The sequence below is a fragment of the Camellia sinensis genome, chromosome 2 (genome assembly GCF_055761805.1).
Source record: "Camellia sinensis isolate YWXY chromosome 2, ASM5576180v1, whole genome shotgun sequence".
Classification (NCBI taxonomy): domain Eukaryota; kingdom Viridiplantae; phylum Streptophyta; class Magnoliopsida; order Ericales; family Theaceae; genus Camellia; species Camellia sinensis.
Window position 1 is genome coordinate 38,859,743 of NC_138962.1, and position 13,694 is coordinate 38,873,436.

The 13,694-nt window shown below is 36.2% G+C and overlaps 1 pseudogene across 1 annotated transcript; it reads left to right on the top strand.

Annotated features, from left to right (window-relative positions):
• Positions 1-284: 284 nt before the first annotated feature.
• On the top strand, positions 285-12,389 carry LOC114312716 (aspartate--tRNA ligase, chloroplastic/mitochondrial-like; annotated as a pseudogene). Its single transcript, XR_014356335.1, has 9 exons — positions 285-368; positions 3,360-3,482; positions 5,013-5,196; positions 5,279-5,466; positions 5,561-5,632; positions 10,675-10,773; positions 10,882-10,962; positions 11,571-11,628; positions 12,060-12,389. The product of XR_014356335.1 is annotated as an aspartate--tRNA ligase, chloroplastic/mitochondrial-like (transcript).
• The last annotated feature ends 1,305 nt before the right edge of the window (positions 12,390-13,694 follow it).

The following is a 13,694-nucleotide window of genomic DNA, read 5'->3' on the forward strand; positions in this document are numbered from 1 at the left end:
CGTCAAACACACACTCCCGCTCGAGCATCAAAAGCGCCGCTCGAGCGTCGAATGCGCCGCTCGAGCGTCGAATGCACACTTCCAGAAGTTCTGCAGACGAAGGTCCCTACTCAAGTGTGAAAGTGGACGCTCGAGTGTCCGATGACCTGCATGAAAAGTATTGAAGGTTGAATAATCCCGCTCGAGCGTCGAACTGCCCGCTCGAGCGAAAGAGTAAATGCAAAGGTCCCGCTCGAGTGTCAAAAGCCCCGCTCGAGCGTGAAGGTCAAAATTTGGGCATTAAAATGTGGTTATTCTCTACATTTGAGATGATTGTCGCCACTAAAATGTGGTTATTCTCTACGTTTGAGATGAAGGACATGGGTGAGGTGAGCTATGTCCTCGGTGTTAAGATCCTTAGGGATCGCTCTAGGAGACTTCTTGGTTTGTCTCAAGAGACTTACATTAAGACTATCCTAGAGCGATTCCAGATGCAGAGCGGTAAACCCATTGACACTCCTGTTGCGAAAGGCGAGAGCCTAAGCCTTGATATGGGTCCTAAGACTCAAGAAGAGAATGAAAAGATGGCCCGTGTTCCTTATGCAAATGCTGTTGGAAGCTTAATGTATGCTATGATGTGTACGCGTCCTGACATTTGTTATGCAGTCGGATTGGTGAGTCATTACCAATCCAACCCAGGACCAGCTCATTGGAAAGCAGTTAAGAGGATATTACGATATCTTAGAGGGACTGCAGATTACACACTTTGCTACCAAAGTTCAAATCTACATCTAGTTGGCTATTGTGATGCTGACTGGGGAGGAGACTTAGACGAGCGTAAGTCTACTTTAGGATATGCTTTCATGCTTAGCGATGGTGCTATTTCTTGGAGCAGTAAGAAGCAATCCTGTATCTCCTTATCGACTATGGAGGCTGAGTTTGTGGCTTGTTCATCTGCCGTTCAAGAAACCGTTTGGTTAAGGAGATTCCTTCAACATTTGGATGTTGTCACACCCACTTCAGACCTTGTGACTATCCATTGTGACAGCATGGCTGCACTCGCTTACGCTAAGGATCCTAAATACCACGACAGAACCAAACACATTGATGTGAGGTTCAACTTTATCAGAGACATTGTGGCGCAGAAAGAAGTGATCCTGGAGCACTTCCCTACGAGTCGCATGGTTGCGGATCCTTTGACTAAGCCCGTTGCTAGAGATGTTTACCTTATTCATGTTAGGGCTTTAGGACTACGTAGGTGGTGATATATTTATGTGTATTCAGTTGAACTCATTTTTTTGGGATATTTATGCCATTAGTATTCATATTTGTTTCTATTACACATTTATGTTTACTACTTTTTGCAATGGTTTGTGAATTAGCATACCCAAAATAACTAAATTGATGTTAGCAGGCAAGATTGGCTCACTCACACGAGCAATCGCCCTTAGCGCTAGGTAGCGAGTAAGGATAAGACTAGTGGCTTATTGTATTTGGAGCAAATAGTGAATCCAAAATTATCCACTAGCTATGTCGCCTTGGTTGGAGCCAAGATGAGGTATTGTTAGAGACCGACCATGGATATGAGAGTACCCACTTTTCCATGATGTGCCTGTTATGGATAGCCAGATGCGAGATCTCATTTGATGCCTGAGAGGCGAGCAAATAGAGAATTCGAGTTAGACGTTAGGAAGCGACTTGTGCGCTTAAGAGCGACTAGACTAAGATCTGTATGGTGTGTGAGTTTAACATCACTCTTTGGAAGAGTTACTCCACTATAACATGCATTCGTACTGCATGTGCTCATCGACCCGTTAGCGAGGTGAAAGAATGGATCCCTACTTCTTCACCGTGTGAGTCCTAAAAGTCATTTTTTCCCTAAATGACTTCACTTTGTGCCTTTTATGACCTTTGACTATGTCATAAGATGAGGAGTTGATGTTCAGCTACTTTGGTATGTTGCCTGCGGTCATGTATGATTCGGCTTTAAGGTACATTATTGGGAAATCGGTCAATTTCAAATTAAATGATATGAGGGTGAAGGGAAGATCATCTAGTTCTACATCTCTGCTCTATATTTACTGTCGACAACTCACATCGCTCTTTATGGGATGTTGATTGGGTGTGAATATAATGCGGGACCTAGGAGAGTCAAACATGCTCTTTAAGGGATTAGAGATGTTTTTGGACTGATGTAGCTAGATGGGTCTGGGTACATGAGACACTATTTCTATTCTTTTTGGGTTGATGTCTCTATGCTGACTCATATTGAATTTCTAGTATAGAGCTCCCACATGCAGGTGTTCTCAGCGGTCGAACGGTGCATTGGCTAGTATGAGATTGTTCATTTTTGGGAAGATTGAGATCGAGATGTGGCAGTGTCATGCCAACTCATGTGCGAGTGGGAGATGTCACTTTCACACGATGAATTGAATGATTTTCTTTAAATTTTTCCTTTTGTTTAATTTATATTTTCCTATTATAATAATGAGCTCAATCTTCGGATTAATATGGATGCTTCGATCCTATTGTTATGGTAAGAGAAAATTACATTTTACCCTTAAAGTATGACAAAATACCTCTTTATAACTCTAACTATGAATTTATATCAATGTAAAACTTCTATTAAAAAGTTCATTACATTAATGAAAATAATCATGTGGCATGCACACGATAACTCTAATATTGTGATATGCCTAAATGACCATATCTTGAAAAGAAAAAAAAAAAAAAGAAAAAAATTTAATGGCATCAAAATTTATGTACCTTTTTTCTAATTTTCCCATTGAATTTTTATTCTCTCTAGCTTTCACAACCACCAAACGAACCCTAATTCATCACACAACTAAAATCACGTCGCTTGGGTTGGCTTTACTTCAACTTAGAGTATGTCTGTAGGTGGGATGAAAGAGTTTCAATTGATATATTGCAAGGTTTTCAAAGCTTCAAACCCAAATCTAGCTGCTAAAATCTATAGCATTTACTAAGGAATAGACTATTGAGGCCATAATCTAACTTGATCCAATCAGTACATTTTGTGTACAGTGCTAATTTGTCCTAGAAATGACTTGAGTCAAATTCTTCTTCAGCAGAGCCCATCTCGGCTTGGCTTATGGCCTGAGCTCACCTTTTGAACCTTAAAATTTTTCTCTATCTTGATTTGTAGTGAACCAAACTTGTTAGTGCATGAAGGTGGTGTGCACACTATTGAGCACCTAGTAGAGTCCAGGCCAGGAGATTGCTTGCACATAGCAGAGCTTGTTGCATCAAGTTATAAATTATATGTTACATAATTCTTTTATTAATTTAGTTTATTTTTATGTTCGTGAAACTTGATTTGATCAATGTCACTGAGGTTTGATTAGATATGCTTATTGTAGGTTTTTCTGGAGATCAAAGGTATTCAGCTACCCAATCATTTCCCGAGGCTTACATATGCTGAAGCAATGAGTCAATATGGTTCAGACAGGCCAGATGTTCGATTTGATCTTGAATTAAGAGATGTAATAATGCCTCCCTCCCTCTCTCTCTCTCTGTCTGGTTTGGGTGGTTTATTTATTATTTATTTATTTGGTGGTGGTGGTGGTGGAAGAAATTGACTTACATGTTCAACATCAGGCTTCTACAGTGTTTCTGATTGGATCCTAAGAAAACTGATGCGCTTAGCTGAGTGTTTGTTTTTAACTGCACTACTTTCCAGTTTTCATTATCTTAGGTTTCTGATTTTTTTATACTGTAGTTGAGCTGCTATCATAAACTCAAGGCATAGTTACCACTTTAAAAAATGAACATGACATTTATGACAGGCCAACCTTGCTACCAGTACATTATAGTTCATTTCACATTTACTGATCCTTCATGTGGTCATGTGATGAAGGTATTTAATCATTAAAATGCTTCGTGCCTCCTAGTATTCTCTGATGAGCCAGTGTAAATGGTTAACCATTTTTGTCCTCTTAATTTTAGATATGATGTGGGAGGTTTATATAATTTTATTTGTCACTATTCTCCGGCTTTCTTCAGCAAATAATGTAGTGACAATAATTGTTATAATAGTTGTCGAATCAGAATACATATCTTGTATTGGCTTCCTGGTTTTATAAAACACATTGTATTGTATCGTATATCATAAGATCTTTTTACATCCTCAGAAATGTGTAGAAAAATTAACTACCTTAAAAATAAGAAAATATCTTACAAGGATGAAGCAGTAGGCAACATATAATTGGTTATATGATAAAAAGCATGACTCTTGGAGCTAAAGCCATGCAGAAATCAACACAATACAGTTAATATGAATTGTGAAGATGTAAGCTAAATCTTATAAAAGATGTGAAACATAGTTGCATTATTATATCATGATGTCAACAAAGTATATTTCATAACAGTTTTAGACTACATAAGTTTGGTGCAAAATATTGAAAAACTTCACTACAATGCAAAAATACTAATTACTAATCTTGTGGGCATTTTCCAATGGCATTATATTTTTAATACCAGAAAAGTAGAAACTCTGTGAAGGTAGCAAAAGAAAAATTAAAAAAAATCCCTTTTCATCTTGACGGACCTTTTGCACAATATCAATTTTGGGAAGTAATGCTTACCATTGAAAATCAAAGCATTTACATATTGTACATATCAAATATGATAGACCATGTCGTGCACCATGTCCCCATGGGAATTTTTAGATATACATAACATGCAGATGTGTGATATATATCGACTTTCTATGAAGTGTATTAAATTATGTGTATGGTACTATGTGTCGTAAGATACTGCCAACACTTCCTGTTCTATTTTGGATTTGTATCTAAAAGTAAGTTTTATTTTTTACTTTAAGCCCACCTTTTTTTTTTATTTCCGCACAAATGGAAGTTCCTTGTTGGCTTAATATAGCATCATAACAATAATGAGCATATAGTTGGTGATTTATGATGAAAATTTATTTGATATTCATGAGCAATTTCCCCTTTGTTTTTGCGTTCTTGAAAGAGTTTTCATTCCATTGTTTGTTGTCTTTGTTGGAATTTCAGGTATCTGATATTTTCAAAGATTCCTCCTTCAAGGTTTTTACAGATACCCTGGCAAGTGGGGGAATTATAAAACCCTTAAGAAAGGTGATATTTTCAAACACAACCCTTAAGAAAGGTGATATTTTCAATGAAGCAATCAAATCTGAAGCTAAGGGTTTGCCTTTCCTAAAGGTCTTGAATGATGGTAACAACTGAAAACAGACAATCCTGATTTTTGTAAAGAGATTTTATTGTTCACAACTGATGGTCTCATATTTTACTTATAGGGGCCATTGAGGGGATCCCTGCACTAGTATCAAGTTTGGATCCTACAAAAACGGAGCAGTTACTGACACGGTGCTCTGCAGGATCAGGTGATCTTGTCTTGTTTGCATTGGGTCACCATGTCTCAGTTAATAAAACCTTAGACCGGCTATAGGTATATGTAGCACATGAGTTGGGCTTGATTGACCAAGTAAGCTCGTAGTATGCCTTCAATTTTGAAAGTTTTAATTCACATTTCCCTCTTGTACTGACTCTCCTTGTTTCTTTTGTTTTCTGGCACGTAGTCCAGGCATTCAATTCTCTGGGTGACTGATTTCCCAATGTTTGAATGGAATAGTTTAGAACAGAGGCTTGAGGTCTGTTTAATGTTTATGCACTTCTACTTCTAGTTTCTTAAATATTACGATTTCTATTCATGGAAGAAGTGGTAGTCAGGTTTTTTCAATGGTATGTTGTGATCTTCTTCTGTGCTTTCTTCTAGGGAATTTAAAACTAAATTTCTCAAGCCATTTGTGATTTGCAATGAAGTAGATTTTTGTTATTACAATTTGTGAAAGTTGCTATTGAACTTCTTTCTGTATTCATGAAGAATCTCATGTCTAGTTTTTCTTTTGCGATTCTAGTAAAATGAGTGTTACATGTGTCGATTTCAGTGAACCAAGCCAAACTAATCTAAGCCTATGTCCTAATCAAGTGGGATCGGCTACAAGAAAATCTTCAGTGAACTCTTTAACAAAAAATGTTCAATCTTTTGCTGCTTTATTTGGGATATTTAAACCTGATGGGTTAACCAGTCAGACTTGTATCGTACATGGGGATAGATTCCTGCTATTATTACCATGTAATAATTGAGGAATTGCTGTCTACCTTGGATTTGATAAGTAAAATTTGCATTGTATATGGGAAAAGGGTTATTTATATGATTTGACTTTAGCATTCTTTGGTTACCTGGTATCTATTGTCAGCTGCTAATCTGATGAGGGAATTTTTTTTAGCACTAACTCCCCCTCTCTTTGAATGATGAGACTAAAGTGTCGACTTATTTTATTCTTGGTAGTAATTGTAACGCCCCGAAATATTTCAACATGAACTACCCACACTAATGAACATTCACTAATCAATGACAATAATCCCTCCAACATCACATATATAATAAAAGGATTAAATACAAAAGGTTCGCTTGCAATTCACATTCACAACATAACGAATACATAAATCTATAACATGTGAAGCATCTAATTTGAAAAATGATTAAAATGCCCTTAAGGGCTTACATCTTCCAAGGCGATAGCCCGGTTACACAAAATGGTCTCTCGGACCCATACACACTAGCCCTTGGCTTTACAAAAAGATCACAACAAAATAAGAGCTATGTACTCTTTACAATTATCCGCGCCCTCAACTTGGCGGGATCACCACGTCTTTGCCTGCACCAAAATCCCATAGGGGTGAGCATAAAGCCCAGTAGAGAATTCGAACAAAGTATATACAGTTATGCAATTCTCAATAAAAATGCAAATGTCAATGCCATGCCATGATCTTTTAAGGAAATATCATTTCATTTTCTTTGAAGATTTCAATTTTTCAAATAAAATCTTGCAATCTCAACACATGTCAAACTTCCAATTTTAATCAATAGAGGGGCGGTAAATACGACATTGGTAATCCCTAGGCTAGTGTCTGCAAGTAGACTCTGCGAGTACTACCAAACTGTCATTTTTACCGGGATTAACCAGAAGGCTCGACACCTATCCGCGCAGCTTTCTGGTCTTTCACCAAGGACATTCAGGCCAACTCAACAAAATTCATCTACACCCCCTAACCGGACTTACCACTGTATTTACCTCTTTTCACATTTTCATAATTCGTATCACAACTTTATTTTCTTTCATGAAATAGATATCTTCAATCAAAATTTACAATGCAAAGATAATAATTGAATGCATATGCAATGCAATGATTTTCCACAACTCAAAACATTTCTCCATTCAAGTACACGACAGCAATATTGAATAAATACATTTTCTCATTTTCTTTCTTCAATGTTATTTCACAAATTAATATATATATATATATATATATATATATACCTTCAACTCATAGCAATTCCCGCAATCCATGGTTCATACCAATTTCCCATTCCTCAATCATGCATCATAAACAATTTCTCGTTTTCCAAGTCTCCACAATAACATCAACAATCACATTTTTCCATTACCTCTTTTCTTTACTCTTTCCCAAGATAACCACATGTTATCTACACTTAGCCACAATTTCACCTTTCACAATTCTTAGCAATATGGTCCCATCAATACAACATGTAATGTTTTTTTCAAGCATTAATTTTCATAATCCATAATGCACAACAATTATCATCTTCCACTTAAATATTTCCATACATTCAACAATAGTTTAAAAATAAGTCCTCCATTCTCTTATATCATGAAAATTATCATTTCTTTATATCACAATGTGAAATCCACACTCATTTACCTGTTTAACGCAAGAAAAGAGAATTTCATAGTTTTCCTCATGTTTTCAAAAAAAAACCTCCAATTTCTAGATTTTTACAAAAAACCTAACATTTTTCATTTCTTTTATAAAATCTCACCATACACTTCAATCTCGGCTCAAGTTGTCTAAAATTTCAAGAAAATCTCTAAATGTACACAAAGTAGAGTTTGTTTTACAAAAACAATCAATCCTTTGAGCCACCAAACCCATTTTCGAAATTTCTCAAAGAGAGTTACAAGATCAACTAAAAACTTCATAAATATATATATATATATATATATATATATAACTCAAAGGAAAACCTTCTAGGATTTATTAAAGAGTTGGGATACAACCCACATTTAAAACATTTCTATATTTTCAAAACACAAGATTGAAATCAACAAGGAACTATATGAAAACTCTTAAAACCAACATAAAGGTAGCAAAACTTGTATATATAACTCAAGAATGTCCCTAACTTAAGCTTGGAAGAGAAGATGAGCAAAAAAGTTGAAACCCCAAAGTTGTCGAAACCCCAAAGTTGTCAAAACCAACTTCTACATGGATCAAAACGAAACTCTTGACGAGATCTACAATCTTTCTCAAAGGAGTAAGGCAAGAAGATGCTTCTAAGAGAGTAGATCTAAAGACTTTTGAGCAAAAAGTGGTTTTGGAGAGAGAGAGGGAGAGACCCACGGTTTAGAGGGAGAAAAGAGAGAAAGAAAATAAAGAAAAGGGTCAAGTGAGGGCCTGTTTATAGCACTAGGTAAAATTAGAAATAAGCCCCAAAGTCAACCCAAAATATCAAGTCAAAACTCCCAAAAAGTATGGCCAAAAGTCGAACTAAAATCTGAAAAGAAATCTGCAGGGGTCGGCCCCTGCAACAGTGGTGTCGACACCAAAGAGGACAAATCTGGGAAAACTAGCCTTGACTGCACTACTGGTGTCGACCCTACCCCAGACTGGTGTTTACCCTATGTTCCAGCAACCAACACACAGACAGAAGAGGGTCGACCCTCTCCCAGTCTGGTGTCTACCCTATTTTTCGGCAACTCCTCCAGAACTTCACCAACAGGTAAGGGTCGACCGTAGGAAGGCTGGTGTTGATCCTAGAATGAAATTTCTAAGTCTCCAAGGAACTTTTAACATGAATAAGCGCGAACAACCAAACTCAACAAGTTTAATTCGGATTATACTCCTCCAAAACCAACCCATAACAACACCAAAGGTTTCCAAAACATAATAATGATTCAAATACACTTCCTAAAAGTTTAAAAAAGGGTGCAAGTGCTACAACCTCCCCACCTTAGGAAATTTCGTCCTTGAAATTTAAACAAACCATTAAATCAAAGTGTTCTAGCAACAACAATCAATTTAACAATATATCCAAGTCACCACATCAAAGTTCAACTAATCATAGGTTATTTTCTTTCTCACCATTCCATCAAAACACAAACGTTCAAGCTAGAAATGAAATGAAACCTTTAGAACAATAATTTATCTTTCCATAACGTCATACTCATAACGATAATACATACAACAACATGTGATCACAATTTAACATTCTCCCATTCATCATTGGGGGACATTACAAATTCTAAAACAAAACAACTAGACATGCTCAAATAAATCCAGATACTTGGAGCGGACCTCCGCTTCCTGTTCCCAAGTCGCTTCCTCAATCCCATGGTGTCTCCACAACACCTTCACTAACGGTATGGTCTTACCCTGCAACACTTGCTCTCGGGTATCTAAGATTTGAACTGGTCACTCTTTGTAGGAGACATCCTCATCTTCCTCCAAATTAACTGAATCTACCACATGAGAAGGGTAAGCATTGACACATGGAACACATTATGAACTCTCGAAAATTATGGCGGTAAAGCTAACCGATATGCTACTTCCCAAATCCTCTCCGATATCTCGAAAGGCCCAATGAACCTCGGAGACAACTTGCCACTCTTATCGAACCTCATCAAAGTTCGCCTAGGTGAGATTTTAAGGAACACGTGATCACTTACTTCAAAAGATAAAGGTCGTCTACTCTTATCGGCATAACATTTCTGTTGGCTTTGGGTCGTAGCTAACCTCTTTCTGATGAGAGCAACTTTCCTGGTTGTCTCCCTCACGATTTTCGAGCCCAACAAAAGTGGTTTTGGAGAGAGAGAGAGGGAGAAACCCTCGGTTTAGAGGGAGAAAAGAGAGAAAGAAAATAAAGAAAATGATCAAGTGAGGGCCTATTTATAGCACTAGGTAAAATTAGAAATAAGCCCCAAAGTCAACCCAAAATATCAAGTCAAAACCCCCAAAAAGTAGGGCCAAAAGTCGAACTAAAATCTGAAAAAAAATCTGCAAGGGTCGACCCCTGCAACAGTGGTGTCGACACCAAAGAGGAAAAATTTGGAAAAACTAAGCTTGACTGCACTGCTGGTGTCGACCCTACCCTAGACTGGTGTCTACCCTATGTTCCAGCAACCAACACACAGACAGAAGAGGGTCGACCCTCTCCCAGTCTCGTGTCTACCTTATATTCCAGCAACTCCTCCAGAACTTCACCAACAGGTAAGGGTTGACCCTAGGAAGGTTGGTGTCGACCTTAGAATGAAATTTCTACGTCTCCAAGGAACTTTTGACAAGAATAAGCTCGAACAACCAAACCCAACAAGTTTAATTAGGATTATACTCCTCCAAAACCAACCCATAACAACTCCAAAAGTTTCCAAAACATAATAATGATTCAAAAACACTTCCTAAATGTTTTAAAAAGGGTGCAAGTGCTACAGTAATTAAAGGTTATTGTGCTATTATGTTTTTAGCATCTGCGGTAGTTATGACAAGTCATTTTATGTTATGGATCTTCCTTTTTAATTGTTGAGATCATGGTAATTTTGTTCCGTTGCAGGCCTTGCATCACCCTTTCACTGCCCCAAACCCTTAAGATATGAAGGATCTGTCCTCTGCCCGTGCCTTAGCTTATGGCATGGTTTACAACAGAGTTGAGGTATATAAATATGTACTCTATTCTTTGTTAGTTGCAATATTGATCTTTTGCCAGTACTTAACGTGTGAAATTCAACGGTGAAATACTTAATTGCTGTGGTGCTATCAGATTGGTGGAAGAAGCTTGAGAATTTATAAGCGTGAGATTCAAGAAAAGGTTTTGGAAATTGTTGGCATTTCCCCTGAGCAGGTGAGGAGACACTTAACGAATACTTACTGGGTTGCTCAATTATTAATTACTAGGGCTGTGTTTTAGCTCCTACGTTGTAAGTTATTTTTATATTCCCATCTAATGCAATATGTAAGTACCAGATTGGAGAAAGTATCCTCTTGTACGTAGATCTTTTGAATTACCTGATATTACTATTATCATGGTTTTCATACTTCTATGGGACAAAATTTTCATTGTACTACTAACAACCATCGATATATTTTCATGCATTGACCAGTTCTTCAAGATATTGGATCACTGTGGTGTGCACACTACATTGAATTGAAACACATATGTGATGTTGGCACTTTGGAAAATAGTTCCTGGCAAGTTTTGGGTAGATCACTGTGGTTTGCACACTACTTTCTGATTTTTATTTTCTTTTTAATTAAAATATTTTTGAAATGATAGATACAACCTCATATATTAACCATTTAAAGGTGAGTTCCAATTGGACTCCACTTGGAACTTTTGAATTTTCTTAGATTGATGTGTTAATACTTATTGCTCCCAAGGAAAGGAATAGCCGGATGTTAAATCGAGAAACTATTGACCCAAATGTAGTATGGGCTCGGTTTTGTCTACAGGCTGAAGCAAAATTTGGCTATCTTTTGGAGGCTTTAGACATGGGTGCTCCTCCACACAGTATGAACTGCTAGCTTATATCTAACATAACAACAAATTACTATCATTTTGGGATAATTATTCACTGTTGGCCTGGAAGTAAATGTCATGCATAATTTAAACCTGTAGTGGTTAGATTGAATCATCGTTCTGCACTATTGATGAACACAAGGAGTTTTTAATGCTAGGATGTCCAAGTACTGCTCATCTGTCTATATTTCTGAGTTCTCTTGAACATTATTTGGACCATGGCCTCAGGCCAACAGATAGTTAGCTAATATTGGAATCGTCTAGTCTGGAATTAAGACTGATTCCTTAGAATGAATTTAACTTGACCATACACAACTCCATTGTTTGTCCTTCATTAGAATCCTATTGCATTGTTATGTCAAAGCACAGGAGCATGGCAGGAATGGTTTTCATGTCAGTTAATCTGTGTGTGTCTGATGCAGGAGGAATTGCTTACGGGCTGGATAGATTGGTGATGATGTTGGCTGGTGCAAATTCCATCAGGGATGTCATTGCCTTCCCCAAGACAACAACAGCCCAGTGTGCCCTTACTCGTGCACCCTCCGAGGTGGATCCTCAGCAATTAAAGGATCTTTCATTTAAGACCCAATAGTTTTTCTTATTCATTTTACTTATCCTTCTGTTATTGAGGAATTCATATCTGTCATTTCCTTTACTAAAAGTAATGATAATTTGGGGTTCAGTAGCTTGGGTACATCCATATTTTGCTCTGTTAGGAATATTTTAATATGTATATTTGGAATGATTTTGGCTACATCTAAAATAATCTTTGTTATTGTAGACTTCTAAACTGTGTGTAATCGAGGCAATATACTCAGATGAAAAAGGATCTCATTCCTTTTTTTTAACATTGTACTTGGACAAGAGTGAGCTTCGTTATTTCCCTCTGCTTTCTGAAACACTTGTGCTCTTGTTGATTTTGGGATTCTAAACAATAATAATAATTATTATTTTGTAGAAATTGATGTGACATATAGTAGCAATAAAGTATTGGTATTTAAAATAGACTCGCTAAAATTAATTGATAAGAGTAATTTAATTGTCACATTACTTTGTAAATAAAGTTTATAAGAAAAGTTTGTTGTATAGCATTTCTACAAATCGTTTGGATAGTTGTGTCCAAAAATAATTAAATAATTCTTCTTGTGGACTAGGTTTGGAAGGGTGAGTGGATATTGTTGTAATACATGAAATAAAAAACAAGATTTATTGATGACAACCAAAGGAATAGCCCCTTATTAAGGTCATCAATCCTGCAAATAAAAATTCAAAAAAGAAAAAGAAAAAGAAAGTCAAGCTTTTATAATCACTTGCTATGATATTATGGTTTCCCTCTCAAAAACGAAAAGTTAGGGTATATTATGCCTTCGTTTGAAAAGTGGGTTGGTTTTTTTGGCTATTTTGGTCTAGGATTTTTTGATTTTTTTTTTTTTACTTTTGTAAGAGAAAAAATGAAATGATTATGATATGGATGTGATATTTTATCTTAATAACTTTCTAACTTATTATCTTTTTATGGCTAAAATAGCCTCGAACTTACATGCCAAACATAGCCTATATTACTGGTTTTTCTAGTTTGAGTGGAGTTTTATTTTGATTCTTATAGTTTCAATTCGAGTAATTTAAATTTTATGTTTCCAGTTTTATTATAATGTGAATATTCCATCAATTATCATTAGAATTTTGAATGGAAAAAAAATCATGTGCAACTCACGTGGGGTTTTAGCAATTTCACTTATTGTTACAATTCTAAAAGAAAAATTACTGTGCAACTTATGTGAAATTTTTAGTAATCCCATGTGAGTTGTATATGGTCTTTTTAACAATTTCCACACAAGAATTTATTTATTTATTTATTTTTTACTGGCGGTTCCTATAGTTTTTTTAATTTTTATTTTGCTTACTCTAGCTTTGCATGTGTTGTTTTTCTATCCCAAATGTTAAGCAAAGTATCACTTTAGTCATTGTATTATCAATTTGAATATCATATTTTTAGTTTTGTTATAATATTATTCCTTTGTCATGACTGGAGTGACTACATAAAATTCAAAATAAAC